This window comes from Pagrus major, chromosome 19 (genome assembly GCF_040436345.1).
Source record: "Pagrus major chromosome 19, Pma_NU_1.0".
In the NCBI taxonomy this organism is placed as follows: Eukaryota; Metazoa; Chordata; class Actinopteri; order Spariformes; family Sparidae; genus Pagrus; species Pagrus major.
In genome coordinates, this window is record NC_133233.1 from 1,115,610 (window position 1) to 1,132,637 (window position 17,028).

At 38.3% G+C, this 17,028-nt stretch overlaps 1 long non-coding RNA gene across 1 annotated transcript; it reads left to right on the forward strand.

Moving 5' to 3' along the window:
• The first annotated feature begins 9,546 nt into the window (after positions 1-9,546).
• LOC141014781 (uncharacterized) lies at positions 9,547-16,778 on the forward strand. The gene is made up of 3 exons (XR_012180517.1): positions 9,547-9,849; positions 16,563-16,652; positions 16,749-16,778. It is a non-coding gene; the product is annotated as an uncharacterized lncRNA (long non-coding RNA).
• Positions 16,779-17,028: the final 250 nt, after the last annotated feature.

The window sequence follows — 17,028 nt, forward strand, 5'->3', positions numbered from 1 at the left end:
GCTTTTTCCACATTTATGAATCAGTATGGACTGGTCGACCCTTGGCGATTTTCACATCCCTCCGCGAAACAATACTCTTTTTTCTCTCATGCACATCGCTCGTTCTCGCGTATAGACTACTTTCTGGTAGATAAAAAGCTCATCCCAGAGATTGTCTCCACCCAGTATTTACCTATAACAGTATCAGACCATGCCACAGTAATTTTAGATCTTCACTTTAACATGAAGCCAAAGGGATTTAGATATTGGAGGCTAAATCCTCTCTTGTTGGCGGAGGCTAATTTTTGTAAGCATATTTCTGAATCGATTACCTTTTTCTGCGAAACTAATAAAAATAATGAAACCTCCCCGTCCATTTTATGGGACACCCTAAAAGCCTACATAAGGGGCAAAATTATTTCTTTCACGTCTCATGCTAATAAAATACGCAGATCCCGGCAAAAAGAGTTGGAAGAGGCTATCACGGATGTGGATAATTCCCTCTCATCCACAAATACACCTGATCTATATAAAGAGAGAATAAGACTCCAAACAGAACTTGATCTTCTTCTTACTTCCGAGGCTGAACAACTTCTCCTTCGCTCCCGGGGGTTAGTATACGAGCATGGGGACAAAGCTGGTCGTCTCCTTGCACAGCAATTGAAGGCAAAAACAGCATCAAACCAAATTACTCAGATTACTGATGATTCAGGTTCAGTAACTTCGGACCCAGACAAAATAAACAACGCCTTTTAGATCTTTTTTTTCCCATCTTTATACCTCAGAATCCCTCACAGACGAAAGCCAACTAATCAACTTTTTTGAAAAATTGGATTTACCTAAAGTTTCACCCGAAAATAACTTGAAATTAGACGCCACCCTTACACTTTCAGAAATTAAAGAAGCAATACAGTCAATGAACAGTGGTAAATCACCAGGTCCAGACGGTTACCCGGTCAATTTTTATAAAAAAATTTCAGATCAACTAGCCCCACTACTGCTTGAAATGTTTAACCACTCATTCGAACAAGGTACCTTACCACCCACACTCATGCAAGCTTCTATCTCCCTAATTTTTAAAAAGGGCAAAGACCCACTTAGCTGCGCATCCTATCGACCAATATCGCTCCTCCCGGTAGATGTTAAGATACTCGCAAAAATCCTAGCTCGGCGATTGGAATCTGTTATGCCCTTGATTATTTCAGAAGACCAGACGGGATTTATAAGGGGAAGACACTCATATTCTAACATAAGAAGGCTTCTCGGCGTCATCCTCTCTCCATCTCCCTCTAACGTCCCAGAGGCCATAATATCCCTCGACGCCGAGAAAGCCTTCGACAGGGTGGAGTGGGCCTATCTTCTCTTTTCCCTGAGACAGTTTGGTTTTGATAACAATTTCATTTCATGGGTCAGAATACTCTACTCCTCTTCCTGTGCCTCGGTCTGCACAAACAATCAACGCTCCGCTCCGTTCCCACTTTTTCGGGGAACAAGACAGGGGTGCCCGCTATCCCCACTATTATTTGCGCTCGCGATTGAACCACTTTCAGTGGCTTTGAAATTGGTGGGGGGATTCGGAGGGATTAATAGATGGGGCATAGAACATCAAGTGTCGTTATACGCAGACGATCTGCTTCTCTATGTTAGTGATCCCTTATCAAATATCCCACGCATTCTGACAATATTAAATTCCTTCGGTCGTTTATCTGGATATAAACTTAACATTTCTAAAAGCGAATACTTCCCAAAAAACCAATTGGCCGCCGACATACCCCCATCGACTATACCTTTTAAAAAAGCCAGCACAGGATTTAAATATCTTGGCATTGCAATTGCACGTTCCTTACGAACAATACGAGAGCAAAATCTTACTCTATTAACAACGAAAGTCAAGTCTGATCTACATAGATGGAACTACTTACCGCTGTCCCTAGCCGGTAGGATCCAAATTATAAAAATGAATGTATTACCAAGATATCTTTATGTTTTCCAATGTTTGCCCATTTTTCTTCCCAAATCATTTTTTACAGTTATAAACGACATTATTTCATCTTTCATTTGGGCTGGCAAACGACCAAGAGCTAGTCGCTCACTTCTCTATAGAGATAGATCAGCTGGGGGACTGGGTCTACCTAATCTAATTGGTTATTACTGGGCATCCAACATGCATAAAATACTATCTTGGTACACGTCCCCCCAAACTAGTTGGTGCCAGAGTGAAGCGGCCTCCTGCTCCTCGTCGCTACGCGCCGTAGCATGTAGTACCTTGCAGTCTTCCCCGTCTAGTCTTTCTTCTAACCCAGTTGTTATCGGAACATTAAAAATTTGGTCGCAAATAAGACGCCACTTTGGATGGCTCACCCTCCCTTTGGCATCCCCGATTTGCAACAATCATTTGTTTATCCCAGCAAAGACTGATCCAAGATTCTCTGTCTTAGAAAACAAGGGACTTCGTAGTCTGGGCGACTTATACATCAATGGTATTTTTGCAAGTTTTAATCAATTAATTTCTAGCTTTAATCTTAATAAATCAGATTTTTTCCGGTACTTTCAAATGCGTCACTTTGCGAAGACGCACACGACTTCATTTCCACAGATACCGACTCCCAACGGAATGGACTTGGCTCTTAAAGCCAAGGCCCTGCTAAAGGGCCACATCTCCTACTTTTATAACTTACTATCCCCATCCAGTGAATCCCTTTTACATAAGACTAAGATGAACTGGGAGTCAGAACTCCAGCTGAGCTTCTCTGAGACTTTCTGGGAGGGAGCTATAGGGGCCGTTAATTCGTCATCCAGCTGTGCCAGACTTTCATTAATACAATTTAAAGTATTTCACAGACTACACTACAGTAAAGAAAAATTGTCAAAACTTTACCCGGACAAATTTGATGACAAATGTAACAGATGCTCTCAGACTCCATGCAACCTTACCCATATGTTCTGGGCATGCCCCAGGTTGTCTGAATTTTGGCTACGATTTTTCAAAACAATTTCAGAAATACTAGACATAAATCTAACTCCGACTCCACATATTGCTATATTTGGCAAACCTCCAGACAACCTTCGTACCACAGGTATCCAAAACAACGTTATTGCTTTTGCCTCTCTTATCGCCCGCAAAAGAATTCTGTTGCTATGGAAATCACCTCAGCCACCATCAATCAAAGTCTGGTTACATGACATTTTAGGTCTCCTGAAGTTGGAGAAGATTAAATTCTCCCTCCGAGGCTCTTCCGATAGGTTCTTTACTCATTGGAGACCGTTACTTAAATATCTAGACAAATTACCAGCTCGGGAAGTTTCTTTGTAGAAGCCTATTTGCGACCATTTACAAACTTATCCATTAGCGCCAGCGGCGGCTGCCCCCCCCTAAAAAAGCTTTTCTCTAAGACATCCCAGCATGACAAATCTACTTTGAGGTTTAAGGAGCAAGCAACCATTGATACTACCTCATATTGACGAGCACTAGCACTTTATTTTTGTACTTTTAATTTAATATTTTCTGTGTTGTTATTTGTGATTTTTCTCTTTATATGTGATCATACCTTCTTTCTTTCCTTGTTGTTTCCTATACATTTTTATTGTGTCGGATCTCTTTTCAATTAGATACTCTTATTTATTCTTTTATTTATTTAGATATCATTTCTGTTTTATTTTTTATTTATTTTATTAATTAATTAATTTATTTATTTTTTCTCTCTCCTTGAATTAATTTATCAATTTATATTTTATTTTTGAGAGAATGTGTGGGTCACCCTACCTAAATATGACATACTTATCTTCAAATTACCAGGGTGGACGGGGTGGGGTGGGTGGGTGGGTGGGTGGGGGGATTGTTCATTTATGTTCATTTATGTTCTTGAATGTAAAAAAAGAAAAAGAAATAATACTATTTGTATGTACCTATGTATTTCATGCCTGACAATTGATAAATAAAAGTTATAAAAACAAACAAACAAATACACTCACTCTCACACACATATACACACACACACATACACTCACTAGATTATTAAGATCATTTTTTTTGAGTGAGGATATCTTTTATAAAGTGGTGACATGTTTGAAAAGGTTAAGGTTACACTTAGCTTTTGAAATGAGTCAAAAATATGTTTTAGAAAGTGGTGACATATTTGGAAAAGTAACATTTAACTGTTTTTGTGATGCTCACTTCATCCAAATACCTGTTTGAGGGTGAAGACATGGTTTTTAGTTTAAGGCTAAATTTAAGTTTTAAGTTGAAGAGTGTTTTACAAAAATGAGGGTCTTTTGAGACAGAAACAAACACTTTTGGAAAGTCAGGACACTTGAATCTTGAGGAAATCTTTTTTTTTTTTTTTTTTTAAGTGATGCCATGTTTGGAAAAGGTTAAGGCTATATTTAAAGCACCTGTCTAGTTGAAGGTGAAAACTGTTATGCAAAATTATATGCGTTCAATACAATACAGGGCAGAAACTGCTGTGCAGCTAATTATAGTGCAATAAGCTATGGAAATACAATGTCAGTGCTTTCTGTGGAAATTGCATTTGCATTTGTTTATTTCAAATGTGTTTGAACAATGTTCCTGCAAAAAAAGGTTTGATAAATATATACAGATTTTAAAAGCATACATGATCTGTGTAAATCTCTGTTGTTTCTCTGTTGTTAAAAGGACTCGAAAAGACTCGAAACTCAAACGGTAGGACTTGGGACTTGACTTGAGACTTATTGGTCTTGACTTTGGACTTGACTCGGGACTTGCCTGTCTTGACTCGGGACTTGACTCGGCACTTGAAGGCAAAGACTTTAGACTAACTTGTGACTTGCAAAACAATGACTTGGTCCCACCTCTGCTCGCTGGTGTGTACCGATCCAGTTAAGAAGCTACAGCTAGTTTATGGCAAGCTGAGTCTGGCATGGAAATTTTCCGTGCTACCATGACACTCAAGATGTTTCATAAAATCTCAAGAGTGATTCGATTTGATGATAAAGACACAAGAGAAGATCGCCGTGCACGAGACAAACTTGCTCCCATTCGAGACGTATGGGACAAGTGGGTGTCTCTCTTGCCGTTGATGTACGATCCATACACTGATGTGACTGTGGATGAGCGCCTGGTCGCCCTTCAGAGGTCGTTGTCCATTCAAACAGTACATCCCGAGTAAACCAGGGAAATATGGGATAAAAATATGGGCAGCATGCCATGCCAGGTACAGCTATGCATGGAAAATGCAGGTATTTGCTGGCAAACCTGCTGGTGCGCAATCAGAAATCAGGGCATGCGAATTGTCCTTAACATGACAGAAGGGCTCCAGGGGAAAACAATCACCTGTGACAACTTCTTTACTTCACATGTCCTTGGCCTGCAGCTGCTGAAAAGAAAGCTGTACATGTTGGGAACAGTACTGAGGAATAAGCCCAAGCTACCCCCTGCACTGGTGTCAAAAACGGACAGGGCTCGGTTCTCATCGAAGTTTGCCTTCACCGAGACCCATGCTCTGGTGTCCTATCGCCCCAAAAAACAGAAAAATGTTCTTCTGATGAGCACTCTGCTTCGGGATGCTGCTGTGAGCAACAGGGATGACAAAAGGCCAAAAATCATCGAAGATTACAATCACAACAAAGGGAGTGTCGATAACCTTGACAAGGTAATGCACATTTATTATTCATAATATTTATATTATATATAGAAAGGAATAATGCATTGAATTTGTGTGTAGGGAAATAAACTTCCTTTCCTGAATATTTTTTGGTTTGTTTCAGGTTACCAGTATGTATACGTGCACAAGATTGACAGCCCGTTGGCCCCTCGTTGTCTTCTACAACATTCTTGACGTGTCTGCATACAACAGGAGGAGACTGCTCTTGGAGGAGCTCGGGCGACAGCTGGTGATACCTCACATCAAGCAACGCAAGGTGAGCATTAAGCTACATTTCTGTTGCTCTTCCTTCTCCCTATTCTGAAAAGTTAATTTTGAAAAGTTAAATGTTTTGGAAATTAATGTTTATGTTTTATATGTCAGGTAATGAGTTGGAATAAAGTTGACTAAAAAGTTGAAACACAGAGGTGGGTGATAATTTATACTTTGTTTTATAAACAGTCAAACCAGACGGGGTCATTTTTGACCCGGGATGACAACAGGTGTGATTATTTGCTGCCATTAAAAAAAATGGTGGTTTAAAAACAGCGTCCTAACTCAACTTTGACATATACCAGTCTGTGATGATCTATCAACACACGTGACTCTGATTGTTAACTATAGTCAGAATAAGTGATGATTTTTATTTTTACTCAAAAACAAGGTAAAAGTTCATTTAAATGAGGTATTATAGGTGTTAAATTTCAAATGGGATAAAGAAATGATGTTAATGTGTTTGAATGAAGTTGTTATTAAAGGTGTAACACAGTATTGGTTAAAGTATCCACTTTATATTCTTTAAATAACAGTCAAACCAGACGGGGTCAATTTTGACCCCAGAGGACAGCAGGTGTGATTATGTGCTGCCATTAAAAAAAATTCAAATGATTCAAAAATGGAATCCTCACTAAACTTTGACATATACCACTCTGTGATAAGTCAAATAGTCAAAATGATATAAAGTCAAAATAATTAATTGTTTCATTTTATTTTCACTCAAAAACATGGTATACTTTTATGTAAACAAGGTATATTGGCCCTAAATACCTTAAAAAGTTAGTCTTTAATTAGGTAATTTCATAAATACATACTTTCTTCAAAAACCTACATTCAGATTATTTCATGTACAAAAAAGTTTAAATCTGTAGGGGAACTATAGTATTGCTTCCTAACGTAGAAAGGGGGCGGGACCATTGAAACACAAGAGTAGAGGGATATAAAATGATACGCTCAGGAGAAGGAGCTCACCTTTGCTCAGACCACTGGAAAGGGAACCATCTCTCCACAAGTCAGTCAGACAGTTAGCATTTGTTTGCAGGCCTGAAGAAAACCCAGACAGGGTCGAAACAATGCCCCAGGCACTCGTATTTTTTGTTTAAAACATTTAAAAACAATTTCATTTCTTTAGTTTATATCAAAATTTGAGTTTAAAAATATTAATTCAGATAAAACAGTTCATTTCATAAATGAATAACAAACATCTACGTTATTACATATATACCAAAAGGCTACACCAGAATTAAAAAACAATTGAAAAATATTTACCCACAAGGATGGGAAATTTTGATGGAGGGTGGACTGTGGTCCGATACAGCAAGAGACGCCGATGCACCAACCAACCCTATTGGAACTATTGGGACTGGGGGGTCGAGTACGACCGGGGGAACGACTGTGCACCACCTGTCCCCTTCAGGGGGCAGGCTCAGTTCCCTCAGCCTAACCCTATCTAATTTATTTTGAAAGTATGGTTTCACATAGACAGGACATGGAGCTCGGTGGGATGGTTATTTGGCCGGATTTCCCCCTCACGGTCCTTGGACCTGGCATGCTTTGACTTATTACACCATTTTATCGCACTGGTTTTGTGTGCCTACCTGTTTTATTCGATAATTATTTGCATTCTTATTCATTAACCCTTTCTCATCTCAGGGGGCTGCAACCCACGCCATCCCCCACCCTACCGATGCTCCATTCCTCTTTTTACAGATATTTTATATGAATTCTTATTTAACAAATGAATAGAAAACCCCCCCACTCCTATTACCCCTTTCCCCCTCTCTTTTTCTGTTTCCTCCACTTTAATCCGGCAATCATTTTACATGCCCCCACAGATTTAATGGCATCATCCCTCGATGGTGCAAGACATAACTTTCCACCTATCACACAGGGGGACCCGGGTTCACGTCCATCACTCAACCATGTATATAATCCTTACTGTATTTATATATTGCTCCTCCTGACCAGCACAAGGAGGAACACTCTTCCCAGAACGACACCCGGGTTCGAGTCCCACATCAACCTTCTGAGCACTCCTCCTTATGCTCACATTGACACACACCCACGCATTATAGCTGAGTGGACGGGGCTTCGCTCTTCCTTGCTGCCCGTGCAAACAAACCTCCCCAGGTAACTTAACAACACTATTTCCTCTACCTAACCCTAACCCCGCTTCCATGGAAAGACTATTGCCCTAATTATTAACTCTGCCAAGGAGGTTATGTTTTTGCCAGCATTTGTTTGTTTGTCTGTCTGACTGTTAGCAAGATTACTCAAAAAGTTATGGATGGATTTTGGTGAAATTTTCAGGACTGGTAGGTTATGTCCCAAGAAACAATCCATTACATTTTGGTGAAGAAGAGCATGGTTCACCAGTGAGTACACATTCACACAAACACCAAATTTCTGAGTAAAGCAGTCATACAACACAGTATAAGATGATAAACCTTCAACTTAAATCCATTCATACCGTTCAGATTGAAGCTGGGTCAACATTTACTGCATGTGAGGAGGAGTCAGAGTGTGAGGGTGCTGAGGTAAAATGCCACACAAGCAATTTTAGTGACTTTAGTATTTAACATGCACAAATTAAAATTGATGTGACATATACAGTAGTCCTTAAATATACAACAGAATGTGATTATATACTAAATCAAATGTCTGTCAGGCCTGGGCTAGGAAGGAGGACTCAGGAGCAGAATTAGGACAATTAGAGCAGGCTTTTATTGAGAAATTTGGTTTCTTCACTTGAACTCTTGAGCAAGGTGACAAACAAATACGCTATAAAGCACAATATCTAATCTGCTGGCTAAAAAAAACAAGCAACAGCACTACAACAAAATGAGGCAAAACAACCTCAAAGAAAAAGGAATAAGGGAACCGAAAATCACTCCTGAGGAGGCAAATAAAAGGACTAAGAACTAAACTACTCTGGCTCACTGGCTATGAAAACTTATAACAAAAAATCACTCCAATCGGAGGAAGAAGAAAAGGCTATAAACATAAACTACTCTCTCGACTGACTATGAAAAAGAATGAAACAAATGAGGCACTCCACCGGAGGCAAACAAATGGCTATAAACTAGACCTGGAATTCACTGAGAAAAATTACAAACAAAAAGTCACTCACTTAAGAAGATCAAGAACAGAAATACAAACTTTGACTCTTGGCGTGATCAAGGCTGTGAATGAGGGCTGGGGTGCGTGACGAATACAACACTCTGGTACAGAACAAAGGGAGACGCAGACTATAAGACACATCAGGTGAGGGAACACAGGTGGAAACAATTAGGGATTAGAGGAGACATCAGACTGGTGGCACATGAGGAAGGGCAAGTGACCTGAAACGAGAGGAGAGTTACTTTTCAAAATAGAACAGGAAGTTCACGAGACACAAAACCCAGGACAGGACATTCCTCACCATGGTGTGACAATGTCCAAATTCTTAACAACTATATTCTGATTTACTGTGACATGGTAGAGTCAGCCAGATTGCTGCAATTGTAGTTCATTGAAGGAGGAGGAGGCTCGCATTTCTAGCAGTTCCAGCAGTTCAGAGGACTTGCCAACATTGGCACCACTGCCTGTGAGTGAAACACACAAATTTATACAATGTCTTTAGCACCGCGATCATGGCTAGAAGTACTAGTTTTGTTGTTGTATGCTTTAACAACACTGTTTTGCTGCTTTGAAAATGTGTCCCTTCCATTTTATTTACTTTCCACTGTAAAAAAGAAAACTGCCCTCTGAGCTTCGAGGCCTTGGCAGGATTACCTTCAAAACAATGCACATGACAGTGTTTATTTTCCCCCTTTTGTTTGTCCACCTTTTGGATCAAAGAAGATCTAAAGGAGTTTGCGGAGCTGGTTACAGCGGCAAAGGAGCTAAATCTGACATTGGACAACATCCGTGGAAGGCTGAGGAAACTGTTTGTATTTGCCAGACTTCTACCAGAAGGACAGCTGGAATTGAGGTACGTTGGGGAAAAAATGGCATAGCGTAATGCAATAAGCTCACATTACCAATTTTACTTTAAATTGCAAGGTGTAACCCTAACCCTAATCAGTCCCAATGTAGCATTCCTACTCATTGAAAATATTGCACAGAAATCACTACTGTAATTACAAGGATAACTCATATTCCAAAAGTGAAATCTTAGATGCTAACTCTAATTAAAAATGGGTGAATTTTGCTAATTAGCGATCAGCATTCCCAACAAGCGATCCTCCATGCCAAACTACTTCAAAAAAGAGACTTGAGTGACTATTGACAACACTCCCAGAATGCTTCTCGGTACACTATTGGGGAATGTAAACTCTTTCAGACATCAAAGGGTCACAGCCTTCAAAGGAGAATATAATAATCTCTCATTGAGGCATTGGCAGCCATTCAAATAAAAGATGATGATAAAAGCTTTCAAAAACTGTAATCACAGGCCTGATAGGTTGCCCATTAAGTAATCAGAAAGTGGCTGGTTTAGGATATAAATTCAGGAAGGGAGGCCAAGATGGCGGCGCTCTAGTAAGACGTGTTTTTCAAGCTCTCTCAGGTAATTTAGGAGGTTTGTGGTTAAACAACCAATGTGAAGTTTAAGATGCGCATTGGCCAACGCACAAGTAACTACTTTACACATTAAACTGAAATTAAGTCGAATGGGGAAAAAGGAAAGGCAGGAAAATATCGTTCACAACCACAGAGATGGAGGAAGCTAACGGCGACATACTTGGTACATCAAACGAGGCCGAGGCTAGCAACAAGCTAGTCTCCATCAAGGATTTGAAGGTTCCTAGTGGACATGAGTTAATGGAGGACAGTAACTGGTTTGAGGCTAACCAAGACCCTCAACATATCTGCCTCGCTGTCCCACTTCCAGACACTCCGATTAAACCTCCACCAAAGAAGATAAAGACAGGTGGCGGAGAGAACGCGGAAATACTGGAAGCAATTCGCGTGCTCTCTGGAAAGCATGATGAGACTTTACGTACTGTCTCCGCCATAAAGACAACAACGGAGTTAACTTTGAAGCACCTGGAGAAATTATCCGCAACCGTCCAGCAACTCACTCTCGACGTTAACCAACAAAAACAAACAGTGGACGGCTTGAAAAACGTGGTTAAAAAACTGCAAACTGAGAACAAAGACAGATGGAGTAGATCGACCATCATCCTATTTGCATTGAGATGTCTTCGGGACGCGATATGGAGAAAGGGGGGAAGGCTCCAAGTTTCTGCTCGACAAAAAACTGAGAATCTCCGAAGCACTGTCTCCAGAAGACAAGGCAGCGAGAAAGAAACTGTGGCCCCTGGTTAAGAACGCAAGAGAGGAGGGGAAGAAAGCCTCCTTCTGCGGCCCGTTTGTTTTCATAAACGGGAGGAAGATTGATCCTTCAGAGATAACCTGAATGCAGTTAGACTGAGTAAATTTCAAGTATAGTGTGTTATAAGCACCTACACTGCACCTTATTAACATGGTAAAATAAGAAACTTTGTTATAAGATCATTATTATTAATGGACCTTTTATCATCCTCATTTCTCCAAACGGTGCTTAATGTGTTTCTTTTTCTGGTTATGCTATAAGAGTTTACTGATAAATAATTTGCCATTTATTTATTTTACTGAATGGTTAAAAGAAAGCTAGAGGAGCTTCATTTATAGATATAAGTTGTTTACACAGATGACAGCTACAATGTTTGCATCTAACCCATCGATTCATTGGTGGTTATGGTTTTTGGGAGATATCGCAAGTTCTTTATAGAGGTATCTTTCCTTTGGCATATTTCGGATTTATGGAAATAATTTCCACTGTTACATTTAACATATTTCATTATGTTAAGAATCCTATAAGCTCATAGATTCTACCTATGCTGAAACTTGATTTACTCTAATCTCAAATTCATGATAGTTAATGCTACAGAATTACTTTATTTCTTGGCGTTGGCCTGTTTATACGGTTTTTAATCACCACCTCACTTCTGGTGGATTTTCTTCAGCACATTCCAAGGTTTTTTCAGTGTTTAACTGTTTAAAAGGTATACTTTTTTATTTATTTATTTATTTTTCCTTCTCTCCTATTTTTCTGTCTTATGGATTTTAAGTTTAACTCTCTTAATGTCATGTCGTTAAATGTCAGGGGTATTAGGGACATTACTAAGAGGAAAGCGATTTTTTTGCTTTGCAGGAGAAATGAGGCTGACTTAATTTTACTTCAAGAAACACATTCTTGTGAGTCAGATACAAAGTTTTGGAAAATACAATGGGGTAACTTAGTTCACTTTAGTCATGGCACTAATCACTCAGCTGGGGTGCTAATTTTTCTACACAAGTTTAAAGGGGATGTTCTTGAAACAGTGCCTTCTGATAATGGTAGATGGATTGCACTAATAATTAAACAAGACAATGCTCTCTTCATCGTTTGCAATATATATGGGTTTAATTCTCATGCTTCCAACAAGATTTTATTTAATGAAATAATAGCAAAACTGACAGAATTCCACAAGAAATACAATGGATCACATATAATTTTGTGTGGTGACTTTAATGAATGTCCAGATGATATGACAGATACCCTCCTAGATTAAATCAAACTTCTCAGAATAATAACCTCATTTCATTACTTTGTTCCAACCTCTCCTTGACTGATGCGTGGCGTTTTTTTTAATCCCTCTACAAAAGATTTCACCTGGTGTAATAGAGGACTATCCTTAAAATCTAGAATTGACTTATTTCTAATTTCATCTTCTTCCCTTCAATATGTAAAAGATGTTAGCCATCTATATGCCCCCTTATCGGATCATAAGCAAATCATTCTGAAGCTAGCCTCTAATCAGGAAACCTTTGGTATGCGAGGTTATTGGAAATTCAATAATTCTCTTCTAAAAGATGTCTTTCAATAATGCCGTTAAAAACCTTACAAGATACTCTTAGTGATGGCCTTAATGATAATTATAGGAAAAAATGGGAGTTCTTCAAATATAAAGTTAGGTATATTGCTATCAAAAGAAGTAAAGAATTAAAGAATGAAAAACACAAGCTAGAAACAGATCTGACGTACAATCTTAGCCTTTTACTCAATAAAGAACACATTTCTTTGGAAGAAGAGCTCGAAGTAAAGAACATCCAGTTACAACTGGATCAATTTTATCTAGATTTGGCAAAAGGTGCATTTGTTAGATCGAGGGCCAAATGGCTAGAGGAAGGAGAAAGGAATAATTACTTTTTTGCTCTAGAAAAAAGAAATGTGAAAAGAAAATCATTAACTGCCCTTAATATTAACCCTCGAAAGATCCGAATTTGATAAGTGAGTTTGTTTCTGATTTTTACAGAAAACTGTATAATTCTAACTTTAATGCAAAGGATTGTGCATGTTTTCTAGGAAAAATTCAGACTAATATTCCCTTAATTACTGAAGATTTCAAATCTATATGTGACTCTGACCTGTCAACTATTGAACTCAAAAATGCATTATTCTCAATGAAGAAAGGAAAGTCACCAGGTATTGACGGCTTATCTGTCGAATTCTATACTCACTTTTGGGAATCTATTCAAAACTCATTATTTATGTACAAGGAATGCATCAGTCAAGGAGAGATGATGGCTACAATGAAGCAGGGTATTATATCTCTTATTCCCAAGCCGGATAAAGACCCCATAATAATAGAGAATTGGCATCCTATTACTCTCCTAACAATTGATTATAAAATATTGGCTTAGTGTATGCCAACAGGTTAAAAGTAGGGCTAGACATGATTATTGCAGAAACTCAAACAGGTTTTATGAAAAATCGACATATTAGCAGCAACATTAGACTCATTTTAAATTTATTAGACTATGCTAATGAAGTTAACACCGAGGCTCTTATTTTGTTCTTAGACTTTTATAAGGCCTTTGATACGATTGAGCACAACTTTCTTTTTCAGTCCCTCAAAGTTTCGGTTTTGGGAATAACTTTGTTGATATTGTCAATGAGAAACAATGAGAAATTTGAGGGTATCTCAATTTTTGGCAGAGAATTAAAAATCTCCCAACTGGCAGATGACACTACACTTTTTTTGAAAGACAAGAATCAACTCTCTAATGCTATTACTCTAATTAACCAATTTTCTAACGCCTCAGGTCTAAAACTTAATATGTCCAAATGTGAAATTTTGTCTTTGCATAATTCCAGTGATTCTACAATTGAAAATATCCCAGTAAAGACTTCTGTTAAATATTTAGGAATATTCATAACTAAAGATCTTACAGCTAGGCAACATTTAAATTTCTCAAACAGACTAAAAAAAAAAAATCTATTTTTAACATTTGGCTTCAAAGGGACTTGTCTGTTCTAGGTAGAGTTCTTCTCTCTTAAGCAGAAGGCTTGTCTCACTTCGTATATCCAGCATTGTCCCTATTTGTAAGTGAACCAACAACCACACAAGTCAATAACATTTTCTTAGACTTCATCTGGAAAAATAAATCGCATAAACTTAAGAAATGTGTACTCTCCAACAGTAAGGCAGAAGGAGGTCTTGAAGTCCTAGATTTTAGCGACACTGTCAACACCTTTAAGGTCAACTGGTTGAGAAAGTGTCTCAGAAACCTTGACTCTATCTGGTTTTTCATCCCAAACAACATCTTTAATAAAATTGGAGGTCTTTCCTTTCTTTTGAAATGTAATTTTTTACCTAATAGATTACCATTCAAACTATCAAAATGTCATCAACAATCCCTCCGAGCATGGAAGCTGGCTTTTGTCCACAATTTCTCACCTCACAAAGCTTTCCGCTAGAATAATAGCGATATTCTTATAAGAAACAAATCCTTATTCTTGCCAAAATGGTTTGAAAGAGGTATCATCCATATCCTCGATCTTTTTGATAATGCTGGTAATATGTTGTCTTATGAACGTTTCATGTCTGTACAGTTTTCCTGTTCCCTCCAGAGAATTTATATCTGTAACTCGTGCTATCCCAATAGAGTTAATTCAACTTATAAAAAGCCACTTGAGTTACAGTGAATATAAAACAAGTCAACCTGTACTGATGCTGAGTGGCATTGAACTAACAGATAGAAAGTGTAATAATAAACATATTCGTCAGTGTTTTCAAAGAATGAATAGAGTTGTACCTAGAGGCAAGTTTAACTGGAGGTCCCAAATAGAGGACATAAACTGGAAAAGAGCTTGGCTTCTACCCCACAAATATTGCATATCTAACAAGGCTAAAGAAGTACATTTTAAAATACTGCATAAGATATACCCAGTTAGTAGTATTATTGCTAAGTTTATAGATGATGATTCCTGTACTTTTTGTAATCATAATACAGAAACAATTTCACATCTGTTTTTTTATTGTGACATGTCTAAAAGGTTTTGGAGTGATCTTGAATCTCATTTTTTTGATGCTGCTAACTGTCTACTCTCTTACCCTCAAGGATGTTATTTGCTACTATGTTAACCCAGAAGATAATGCTTTTGAACACTTGATGAACTGTTATCCTATATGCAAAATGTTTTATTCACAAACAAAAATTTGCAAAATCCTTACCTAAATTTGCTCCTTTTCTCCTGGAACTGAGCTCTTTGCTCAAATCTCTAATTTTGATAAATAACAAAAAAAGTAATACCTTACTGAGTCATTATGAAAAGTTTTTCCCTGAAGCCCCTGCTTGAACCATGTATTTATTTATTTTTGTATTTATTTTTATATTTGTACTCTGTTTTATTTATTGTTTATGTCCTCAATGTGCTGTTTGTTATTGTGTACCTTGCTGTTTTGTACATTCAAATTGTTCAATAAAATTGTTTAAATTAAAAATAAATAAATAAATTCAGGAAGTGTCTTGTTCACTGTAGACAGGCCACCAGGATTCACGTCAGAAAACAGTAAGATGAAATGATACAGATAAAATCCCAATTAGTGCTGCTTTCAATTTTTGGATTTAAATCGAAAACACAAATTACCGGGGTAAAATGAAAAGCAGTGATTGTTCCAATATTGGCATTATAGCCGCCAATGAAAGGACCCATATATTCCAAATATTGAATACAAAACTCTAATGACATATTAATTATTATTGTTATAAAATATGGTATTTTCTCTATTTCAAGGACCGTGTTGGAATGTCTTTCTCACGACCCAATTCGCTACTTAGGGATGCAAGTACGGACTGTGAAGTGAATTTTGTGTTAAATGGTTTGCAACATGTAGCGTGTTGTCGGCTTTGCTGCATATGTACACGGTAGCACTGTTGGTAAAATTCACAAATGTATTTCCAGCAATCTTCAGATGAAGATGTAGATTCAGGACATTAAGGAGGGAGAGGAGGAGCTAGGCTCACAGTTGACTACACATGATATAATGCGCATGCACACACGCAACCTTAATTTTTTTTTTTAAAGTACTTTATTAAAAGTCTGAATAAAGCAGGAGTAAACAGAAGATGTGTAACTATTGACTGTTTAAATATGTGAATTTTCTTTTTGTATTGCAAGGAGCCTGGTGAGGACAAAGAGCCTGTAAAGGGCGAGTGGACCGTCCAAGTACCTGGTATGTAACATTCCCCAAATGCCGTTTTGCTTCCTAGTGATTCCAGAGATGGAGACATATTACAAAAGCCTATCCAGCTCCCTAACCCACTCCAAAATGGAGATAGTAGTGTCTAATTTATTTGATTATTTTGTTACATGTAGTCTCTGCTTATATTCAGATGCCACAAACAACGATGCAAAGAACCTGGGCAGCAAGAGTCCTTGGCAGGGTGGCTGCCCCGCAAATCCCAGACACCCTTCATTGCCTTGTAAGACCAACATGTTCTTCATTTTCTTGTTAAAGTGTGCTGCATTTTAGACTCATGACATCAGTTGAAACTTAAACACTCTACATTCTCTTCCAGCCCACTGGTGATGTGCCTCCACCTCAAGCACACGTTGTGGTTGTAAGGACTGGGGTGAGGGTAATACACAACAGCGTTCATGACTGTAGAGTCATACCGCTAGCTCTACGTAAGTATGTAGGGAGCAACCTTCTATTCGAATATTAGAAAGAGTATGGCCTTGACCTGCTTTATATGGAAAATGCCCCAAGATGAATGAAGAACTTACGTTATGGTTTGGCACTATAAACATCAAATAGACTTTACAGACACCCTTGAGAGAGACAAGAGAAGGGAGGCA